Consider the following 11292-nt stretch of genomic DNA (forward strand, 5'->3'; position numbering starts at 1 on the left):
TGTGCTCGTGCTTTGAGACAGTGACCATCGACCTGCATTATATGACTGACAGACAAGAACGGTTTGACCTAAAAATATCAAAATTGAAACTACTGCGGAAACAAAGACACCTACATCTTGGATGCCCTTGAGGTAAACTAAAACATATCAAAAATTAATTTCAAAGTGAACTATCCCTTTAAGTAATTTGATACTTCTTCAGATTTACTTTAATGTTGCAATAAATAAAAGAAATGAAAACAATAATAAACTCACCAATGACAGTGAGACTGAAACTCTTGATCTCACTGTTGATCTGTAGTTTATAAAGTCCAGAGACTTCAGTTCTAGTGTTTGTAATGGTCAGAGATCCAGTTTGATTGTCCAGCTTCAGTCTGTCTCCGAATCTCCCACCATTATATACAGTGATTCTGTCGGCCCGTTTATTGATTTCAGCTATTAAAGTGTTTTCATTTCCAAACCTCCACTGAATCACATCACCATCCTTCATTTCAGTAAGATCAGAGTTAAGAGTGACAAAATTTCTCTCTCGCACAGACACTGACTTCACTTCATCATCACCAAACACTCCTGAAGAACAGAGTTTTTCACAGATTAAAGCTTTAAAATCACTTGATTTTGGTTTGATGAAGCTTCACTAAAATACTTTTAATCATGTAAATGTGAAGTGAATAATATTCTGCAGCATTACAAAGACAAAATCAATAAAAACACATTTAAAACTCACCAACCAGACGCCACAAACAGAACAAAACTAACATGTTCTTCAGCGGTTCACTGAAAGGCCACAATAGTAACACTTAAAATGTCTGAAACACGACTGAACTGTGATATTTATCTGGTTGTTCCTTCAGTCACAGTTTCCGTTCACATGTCCATCTCCTTTAACATCATGAGAATCAACAAGCTTTTTCTGATCTTACATTTATGGGCCTGTATGAAAACTAAGAGTAAACTATTGGATTAGATATATGTATCTACTGGTGTGTTATTTAGTGTTGTGAGCTGTCAATCATACTTGATCATGTTTTTTATGTTTTGTTAACAATTTTGCTCAATGTATCAAATATATCACGGACAGCTGACTCCTGGAGCTTTTCAAATTCTGTGTGGTTAGTTTGCAGCAGTGACAGAAATTAACTTTTCCATTATGTTATAGATTTGTACCTTTTTTGGGCATTTTTACCATAAGGGTATTTTATGTAAACTTTTATGTAAAATTCTTTACATGAAAACTAAACACACTGAACATACTCTGACAGAACACCCTCTCCCGGTAGGCGTGACCTCGCGCTGTAACAGGAGAAGTGAGCTAGGGATGGAGGGTGCTGTGGATGTGGCCGAGGTGATGCTGCAGGCAAAGAGCCAGGAGATGGCGAAGAGATGGCAAAGGGTGGGCATGCCAAGGCAAGCTGGAGGAGGTTTACGCAGAGGACGGCTGACTGGGAGGAGACGGAACTGAAGGGTCCAAGGTGGTGCAGAATATGGTGATGGGATGGTGGTGAGTGGATGGCGATCCCCTGGCGGTAAAGGTGGAGATAGTCCGCTAGCACAGACCCAGAGCTTGCCAGTGCCGACAGCCCACGGCAGAGATGAGGGACGAGGGAGGGAGGAGTCCAGGTGGTGTTGAGGCAACAGAGACGTGGCCGATGGATCCGTAGGCGGTGTTTGGTGTTTTTAGCCCCCAACGGCGCCTTCCAGGCAGCAAGGGGATGGGTAGGTTTAGGGTTGAGGTTAGGGTTAGCAGCCTGGAAGGAGCCATTTGGGGCTAAAAACACCATCGAGCTCCGCAGGCACAGAGCTGATGGAATCAAGCAACATCGCTGGCACTGGATACCAAGGCGATGCCGCGGCGACAAACGTCGAAGGTGGAGCCAGAGAACCCGAGGGCTGAGGTGGAGCCGGCGTGATGGAAGACAGAGGTGACGCCAAGGGGAAGGAGAAAACCATTTCTGCCACGGACATGTGGGCCACCCGCTGCACTCCGTCCCTCCACTCCTACGGCTGCAGCGGGTGGCCCACATGTCCGTGGTAGAAATGGTGTGACGACTGACCAAGGGGGAGCCGGCAGGACGAGGGAACCCGGTGAAGCCGCAAGTCCGAGGGTCTCAGGTGGAGTTGAAGGTTGGAGGAGCCAAGATGGAGCCGACAGGTTGACGGGCCGAGATGGAGCGAAGAGAAAATGGTCCAGAGGCGAAGACGCAGGATCCTCTCGCACGCATGCATGAGCTGCAGCTCGACATCACAGGAACTCCCTGGAGCTGTAGACATCCGGCAGCGGCGGGGCTGAGGGACTTGCTGAGCTTCGCGGTGTCACAAAACTTGACAGAATAATATTTAGAATAGCACAGTCCATGTAGATTGAAGAAATTATAAAATCATAGTTCATAGTGCTGTCTAGAATCAGCGATGATGAAGGTACCGGGTGGGATAGGGAGGAAGTTGAAACTTCCCTTCTTGAAGTCTATCAGCCAGTTCTCATTCTTCGTACTCACTGTTCCCTTGTTCGCTGATGTCGCTGACTCACCCCTCTGGTCAGAAAACACCAGCCGTGCCGAATCGTACCACACACTGGAAAAGTAAAGTGAGCCGAGCCGTGCCATGCAGTGGAAAAGTGCCATTACAGTATGATGGAGCTCCACTTCCAGGACGAGGGGCAGCTCTGTCCTCAGGCGGGGGGTAGCTCTCCGTCTGCGGGGGACTCACACTATTTCTCCGCGGCCGATGGTGGTGATTCTGGCTCTGGGTCTGGCTGTGTTCTGGATCGGGGAAGGACGCTCTCCAGACACCGGATGATGGCTTCTTTCCAGTTCTGACCGGTGGTGTCTGGGAAGTCAACGGGATGATGGTAATTTACCCTGATCCAGAACAGTGACTCCAGGGTCTCATTGTCGTAGGGGCTGGTGATGGCGAGATAAAAAAAAAACTTTTTAAAGAAAAAGACAAAAAATCTGTGCTCTCAAGAGCCACAGCAGCAAATCGAGCTGCATAATCCATATCTTGATTCGGTCTTCTGTCACGGGTGTGTGCAGGCAGTCGAAGACAATGTCTTTGTTCCAGACAAAGTTTAGTAGTAAATCCCCAAAAGGCAGGCAGACAGACAGATAGTGCAGACTAACAGACTGTAAAGGGAGAACTTAAATAGTGACTCAAACAAGATGATTAATGACACAAAGCTGATGCAAACGAACAAGGAACACAGAAGATGAATGAAAACAAACTAAAAGTCCATGAAAACTAAACACACTGAACATACTGTGACAATAATGTTGATATTGTTTTGAATACAACTTGAAAAATATTAAAACAATAAAAAATATTTAAAAAAATTAAATGATACTTTAAATATGACACTAAAACTACCAGTATGTGGCGGCAAGTCACTGTCTTAATGAATAAGTCTCTGAATAATTAATTCAGCCGATTCATTCAAAACAACCGACTGATTCAGGAACGAAGCAAGTGACTGTATTTAATAATGGGTCTTTGAATCATCTTTGACTCACCCAATTCGTTAAAAAATACAGATTCAAACAAAACACTGCTGTGTGTGAGTTTCTCAGAGACGCGTGACTGCTCTTCTGTGGAATTGTTTGTAGCCTATATGATATAACTATATTCTTTGTGAAACAGAGCAAAAACAGACAATATTGTGTCTAAGATGTAATATTGTGTCTAAGACTGTTAACTTTTTGTTTGTTGAACTTTTACATAAAATCACTATCACATTTACAATCATGCTGATGTTCAGGAAAAACAGCACTCTTTCTCGTGTGATATTGCTTAACATGGTCTTACGACATAAGTGTAAAAAGATTTGAAAAGTCATCCAGATATTTTCCTCATATCTTGATGTTTGGGGGAATTCACACTGCATTATAAGCGGCTACATCATGCAGTGAAAGCGTGCACTCTTAAAGTGCACATGCAGGAGTTTATCGTACTTAGAGAAAAAAACGTTCCACAAACATCCAGCAGAAGCTGTTTATCCACCCAACAGATCTAACCACATTTCTGTAGATATAAAACTAAGACGAAAACCATTGCAGCATCCATTTTGATCCTGAAACCAGTGAATAACATTTATAATGTTTGCCTGCATTGTTACAACAAAATTAATCAGCGAATAATAATGAGAAAACACAATAACCTATATTATTGTTCATTTAGAGAAATTTGCATTTGGTTACCAGAGAGATTTGGTGTTTGGAAAATTGTATCTAGAAATACTTGTTTATAAAGAGATCTCTTTTTTTTTTTATTGCAGACTTTACCACACTTTTGTATTTTAGCAAATCTGACTCTTTTGAAACTAACACATGTTCCTTATCGATACGGTTCAATCGTACTGCGTCATACATTCTGCCATAGTAACTCAGATTCCTATCCTGCTATCAAGCTGACTGATCGGCGCTCTGCAAGCAAGCGGATTGACAGCACTCTGCACTCGAGCTGATTCAGCGATCTCCCCTGTGGCCATCCGGCATTTCTAAACGGGGACAAAAATAAGCTTTTCCACTGTGTGTGTGTGTGTGTGTGTGTGTGTGTGTACTGTGTACCCCCGAAAGTAGCAGTGGCCACCCCCTGGCCACCCCATGTATAAAACTCTAGTTCCGCCACTGGTAGGCTGCAACAAGGAGCTTCCAATGGCAAGTGACGAGTCCTACACAGTACGTTTTTTTTCTGTTAATTATGTTTATGCTTCACATAGATGAATCTTACCTGTCCAGGAGAAAATTAGCAACGTTGGCGTCTGTCTTCAAATTCTTCTCCGTTTTCAGCCGTCTCCATCTTTCAAAGGAATCTCCAATACAAATCCTTGTTTTATTTCGGACTTTGTCACGCCGTATTTCGGACTCATAACGAGGTCTTTTAGGTTTCGTAACGTTAGACATTTTTTATCCGACACGTTTGTAGCTGCAGCTGTGGTAACTAGAGCAGAGCTGGCAACCCGGATGCCGAAACACTACTGACTTCGTGATTGGTAGATAGGTGGAGGGTGGAGCATCAGGCCAAAACACAACATGACAACATCAACATCAGTTGAGGGCTGCAACTTCACTTTTAAATGACAATATCCTGGCCGGACTACTGTTGTCAGTGATATAAGTATTTGAAATGAACATGATTTCTTAATGTCTAGTGACATATCAGGGCCATTTTATGATTAATTGAAATACATTTCTTACATACGGTTCCTTTAAGGCTCCCCAGAACACAGCAAGGGACGAGACGACGTTGTCCACTGAGCGTGTGGATCATTACAAGTCTTGCTTGATGATAGGCTTCTTGTAGAAGGTTGACTGAAGGAAAAGTTTCTGAATGAATGACGCTCCACCTTATATAGTGTGGGAAGCCCGCCCATATTTCGGGTGTTATTGCCGTGATTAAATACACTGTAAACCCGAACAGTACTACGTCACAGTTGCTCTAACCAACGTTATCAGAAGAATCCATTCAACATTGGCGGACACTCGCAAGCGACCGGAGCAAACTTAATGGAACAACTTGTAAGTAAATCAAACATCTGTGAACATTTTTTATATGCTTTTTGATTGTTTGAATATCATGATGAAGACATGTTTCAATCATTGGCAAACACTGTTTTTACGCAGAACAGTAAAGCTGTGCTTCCCCAGTGCTTTTGAATGCTATTGTAGAGTCACTGCTTAGAGTGTAATTTTAACGTCAAAGCAGGGCAATAATGTTAACGTCTTGAGACTTCCCTGCTTCACAGAATAATATTGATATGCTAAAGCCGCCTGCACGTTCAAAATGTGAGTATTCTGAACTTATAGGGTTTTAGTACTTGGAGGAAGGGGTTTTCCATAAGCGTTAGCAAACGCAATGCCGAGGTGAACCGAATTGAAAGAGAAATGAAATTTAACTCACCGTAGAAAGTGAGAATGAAAATCATCTTCATATAGTTGATGTCAAGTTCATAAACTCCAGAGTCTGTGGTTGTGGTGTTTGTGATGGTCAGAGATCCAGTTTTGTCCAGCTTCAGTCTGTCTCTGAATCTCCCATCAAGAACATCATCATATACAGTGATTCTGTCGGCCCGTTTATTAATTTCAGCTATTAAAGTGATGCTATATCCAAACTTCCACTGGATCAGATCATCATCCATCATTTCAGTGTCAGAGTTTAGAGTGATTGAATCTCCCTCTTTCACTGACACTAGCCAAACACCATTAACTCCAAACACTCCTGAAAATCAGTTTAATCATTTAACTGTGAAATTAATAATATTTTGCAACAGCACAAACCAGTAGCGGCTCCTGGCTGTAAATTTAGGTAGGGCAGATTCCGGGTCTTAGTTTATGATAAACACTTTGTAAGCTTTATATCCTAATCGCTGAACTCATCAGAAACACACTTTTGGCAGAATTCTAATGTCCTTGTGTTATTCCGCCTGAGGGTGGCGCTCTAATGATGATTGACAGACTTTACACACGACAAATGCATAGAAATGCCATTATGTAGTATTTATTGCGTCCGAATGTTGTTTTAGAAAATTGCAAGTTCTGTGGCCTAATTCCAGTGAGGAAAACAAAGTCATGTTTATTCTCAGAAGGTTATTATAGTTTTGCATTTTTCATTAGTTTTTATTTTTATTTCATTTTGACTTTTTGTTTTCAAACTCAGTTTAGTTTCAATTGGTTTTTAAAATGCGTTTGCTAGTTTAGTTTAGCTTTTATTTTTTGAAAATGCTTAGTTTTATTTTATTTTATTTTTTTGGAAAATGCTTAGTTTTATTTTATTTTATTTTTTTGGAAAATGCTTAGTTTTAGTTTAGTTTTTAGTTTTTGAAAATGCTTAGTTTTAGTTTAGTTTTGATTAGTTTTAGTGTTAGTTTGTCTTTTTTTTTGTAATTAGTTTTATTTGTCAGGGGCAAAATTCAAAAAGGCCAGAAAAAGTATTGTGTAATAATAACTCATATCATATCATCATATCATTTTAGAAATATGTATTCAACAATTACACCAGTAGCCTACATATAATGTACATTTGGGCACAAATATGTATACAGTCTAGGCTACACAAGACTCCGCAGTAAGTGCAAAATGTGTAAGTGACGTGTGCCAGGAAAAAACCTAAATAGCCAACAGACTGAAGAAGACACACATGCAGTTTGTGTTCAACCCATTTTTGAGCCACAAGTGGAGCTCATTCTGAGAAAAAAAAATAAAAAAAATCCCACAGCTGTACAATTTTCACACCCTGTCCCTATACTAAATTGACCCTATACAATACCACTCAATAATCTGTATTGAAGCAGGAAATATTCAGTGTAAGAGTAAAAACATGACATAACATTATTTAATTTTTGAATCACAGCTTATGGTGTTTTGACATCGACAACCCAACTGCATTTTACCTCAAACTTGCGACTAGTTAACTTTCTAAAGAAGGCGCAATCGCTTCTCGGGTCGACATTAACACACTGCCAAAATATTATTCAGAATTTAAAATACTTTTATACCACTTTTTATTGTGTAAAGGTGTTCACGAGATACCAACCTTTAGCGAACTTGATTTCAACGAACACTCGTTTTCATGGAGACGCGGTGTGTGCACGGAGGGGAGGGGCTGTGTGTGTGTGTGTGTGTGTGTGTGTGTGTGTGTGTGTGTGTGTGTGTGTGTGTGAGCGCGTGAGTGACAGAGAGACGGAGGGAGAGCAGGGAAAGGATGAACAACGAAACGCAATATGTGGCGGCCGATGTTTTTCTCTATAAAAGACATTGACAAAGACGAAAACTCTAAAATTGTATTTTATTTGAGTTAGTTTTGCCAAACACACATTACAGTTTTAGGTAGGCTAGTTGTCGTTTTTTGAATTGCCTCGTTTTTATTTTTATTTCAGTTAACGACAATGTTTTTTTTTTCCCACCTAGTTTTCGTTTTTTCGTTCGTTTTCGTTAACGATTATAACCTTGCTCAGAACAAACATATAACAAACACAAAAGAACTGCTGTAAATAAAGGCTATTCACGTAAGGCTATTCACTTGCTTTCTTTAATTTCATACGCTACTCTATATAGGGAGAACAGACACGCCAAATAGTTACTGACCTGATACAGACTAATATACACATAGCTGAAGCGGACTGATATCGTTTTGTTCTAGAGCAAGTTTTACGTAAGGTAAATAAGGCTACGTTCACACTGCAGGCTGAAACGACCCAATTCCGATTTTTTTTGCCCCTATGCGACCTGTATCTGATCTTTTCATGACAGTCTGAACGACACAGATCCGATCTTTTCAAATGCGACCCAGGCCACTTGGGTATGTGGTCCAAATCCGATACGTATCCGATCTTTTGAAATGCGTCTTCAGTCTGAACGGCCAGGTCGCATGTATCCGACCCGCACGTCATTGATACGCGACAAACGTCATAATTCATAAAAACGTCATTGTATTATTATACAATTATTTGCTCAAAAGTTGTCCCTTGTGTTCAATTTGCGTTTGTATATCTACATTTATTCTCATTCCTCTGTTTGACGGAATGTTTTTCAAATCTTTAGAAATAAATATCACAATTGTTCTGCATTTGGGCATTAAAATTGCATTTAGACATGCTGCTACCTGTAGAAACCCTGAAGATCTACACTCAGTTATCAACAATATGATTAGGTTACTGTACTGTAGATTTAACATATTATTAGGACATGATTTCCTTTGTGCATTCTAAGAAATTTACACATTTGATTAATGTAGGCAAACCATCAGACCTATTTGACCAAACCAATCCAGATTGGGCACCTTCCCTTAAATTGGCTGGATGACACCAAGGAAATCGGAAAGCAACTTGAAACAAGCCACAGACTGCACAAACAAGTAAACAGCACACTGATAATCACAGAATTTTGAATCACTTTTACATATTAAATAGGCATATCCAGTTATATCTACTTTTAATAATTCACCACAAACTATTTGTAAAAATGTCCTAAGTAACAAGTTTGTCTTATTAGGTATAGATTTAAATGTACATAAGTTTATATATAAATTTGTTTCTATTATTTTTTTCATTTCTAGATATATACGGGCAGAAAAGAGGAAAGCATCTACAGTAAAGCAAAACATGCTGCTGCAAGTGCGCTTTTGGAGCTGCATGCTACCACCATAAGCGATACTGAATTAGAAGACGACACCGATGTTGCTGCAGGACCCAACTGTTCTTTTCTCAAACTTGGGAAAATGGAACCACCAACATGTAAACCAAAACGCACAGATGCAGATCATTTTAAACCATTTACACCTGATGTTCAAGGTGAATTTCAACGTTTGTTGTCTGAAAACATATCGATCAAACTACAACTGAAAACATTCAGGATGACACAGGACGCACTAGCTGATAGACAAGACTTGGTAACATACTACACTGGATTGCCTTCATTTGATGTCTTAAAGATGATTTACGATTGAGCCAGACTTACCACCAACAAGGCTTAGTGATCTGGGTAAATTTGAACGATTAGTCATGACACTGTCTCGTATGAAGCTAAACACACCGCTTCAAGATTTGTCTTATCGTTACCAGACTTCAACATCAACAGCCTCCAGAATTTTCCTTGTGTACATTCACGTTCTTTATGTGAGATTGAAACACCTTGTTCGCTGGCCAACACGGGAAGAATTAAGAAAGACCATGTCAATGGAGTTCCGGAAAAACTTTGGGCAGAAAACTGCAGTGATAATTGACTGCTTCGAAATACCCATTCAGAGACCGAAGAACCTGATGGCAAGGGCAAAAACATGGTCTGCCTACAAGCACTGCAATACAACCAAGTTCCTGGTTGGGATAACGCCGCAAGGGTCTGTTTCCTTCTTATCCAGTGCATGGGGTGGAAGAGCCAGCGACAAGCACATCACAGAAAACTGTGGATTGCTCAGAAATCTATTGTCTGGAGACCTCATTCTTGCTGACCGGGGTTTTGACATTTCAGACAGTGTAGGGTTCTATTGCGCTCAAATCAACATTCCCAGTTTCACAAGAGGAAAATCCCAACTGTCACCCCTTGAAGTTGAACAGACACGAAAAAATTGCTCATGTACGCACACATGTAGAACGTGTCATTGGTCTTGCCTGTCAAATCTATGCGCTTCATTTTAATTTATACTGCTCACTTTACGACTTTAACCCTTTCATGCATAGAGGTCACTACAGTGGACAGCTATTAAAAAAGCATTTTCTTGCATTTGCATGGGTTTGATGGCATAGTTCCACATCAACCTCTTCAGTCGACCCTGGTGCATCATCCTATACATTGCCAAGGGACATTTTTTCCCCTCCAAACCATGATGGCCAATGGTCAGTCAGAAATGCCAAGTTGCTCCGGAATATCCACCCATTTCTTCTATCCTAGGAGATTCTTGCAGAAAAATAAATAAATTAAAATATGCTGCTGCATCAGACAATATCTAATGAGTCATATCAAAGATAAATTCTTATTAATCATCTGTCCACTATAGTGGACCTCACACATCAATGGCTATATTTTATCTACAATTCATACTATTACTGTGACTTCTGTTTTTGAAAACTGTTTTTTGACTGTAAATAAATGTATTTGTGTTATTAGAATGTAATTTGACATTTAACATGAAACATTAAAAAAAGTAATCTGATTACATAATGCAGGTTACTTGTAATGCATAACTTAACTCATAACATCAACAAAGTAATCTGATTGCGTTGTGCATGTTACTTGTAATGCGTTACCCAACACTGCTCATTTCAGATGAGATTGAAAACACCTGATCGCTAGGTTTTCTCAGAGGAGAGCTATGTTAGAAATGTGTCCATCTTGAACATAATCAGAATTATCAGCTAATAAGGGTAAATTGACATATTCCAGTAAACTGGAGGGAGCATCTGAGTGGTTTCCACAGTTGTACCTGTCCTTGACATGCTGTAGAGATCTCTGATGGAATCACGTCTGATATCAAAGATACGTGAAGTTCAACTTGTATGAAGTTCAATTGCCTTTGAAATATTTCGCATTTATATATTTTTTATATATTTTATAGTTTTCACATGATTTTATATATTTGTATTGATTGGTTTGTTAAATACACACAATATTGCTGTCACTGTGTTATTACTGTATTATGTTTAATACAGTATGTCTTCAGTTTAAACCATAATGCATGCTGTCTACTCATCTAAATTAATATGCAAAAAAAAAACCAAAAAAAAAAAACTTGTTTTTCATGCCCTAAGAGCAATAAAAACACATAGGAAAAAAAATCCTGACTGAGGTTATCATAATTCATGCATGA

Source organism: Leuciscus leuciscus (assembly GCF_965113295.1).
Source record: "Leuciscus leuciscus genome assembly, chromosome: 15".
NCBI lineage: Eukaryota > Metazoa > Chordata > Actinopteri > Cypriniformes > Leuciscidae > Leuciscus > Leuciscus leuciscus.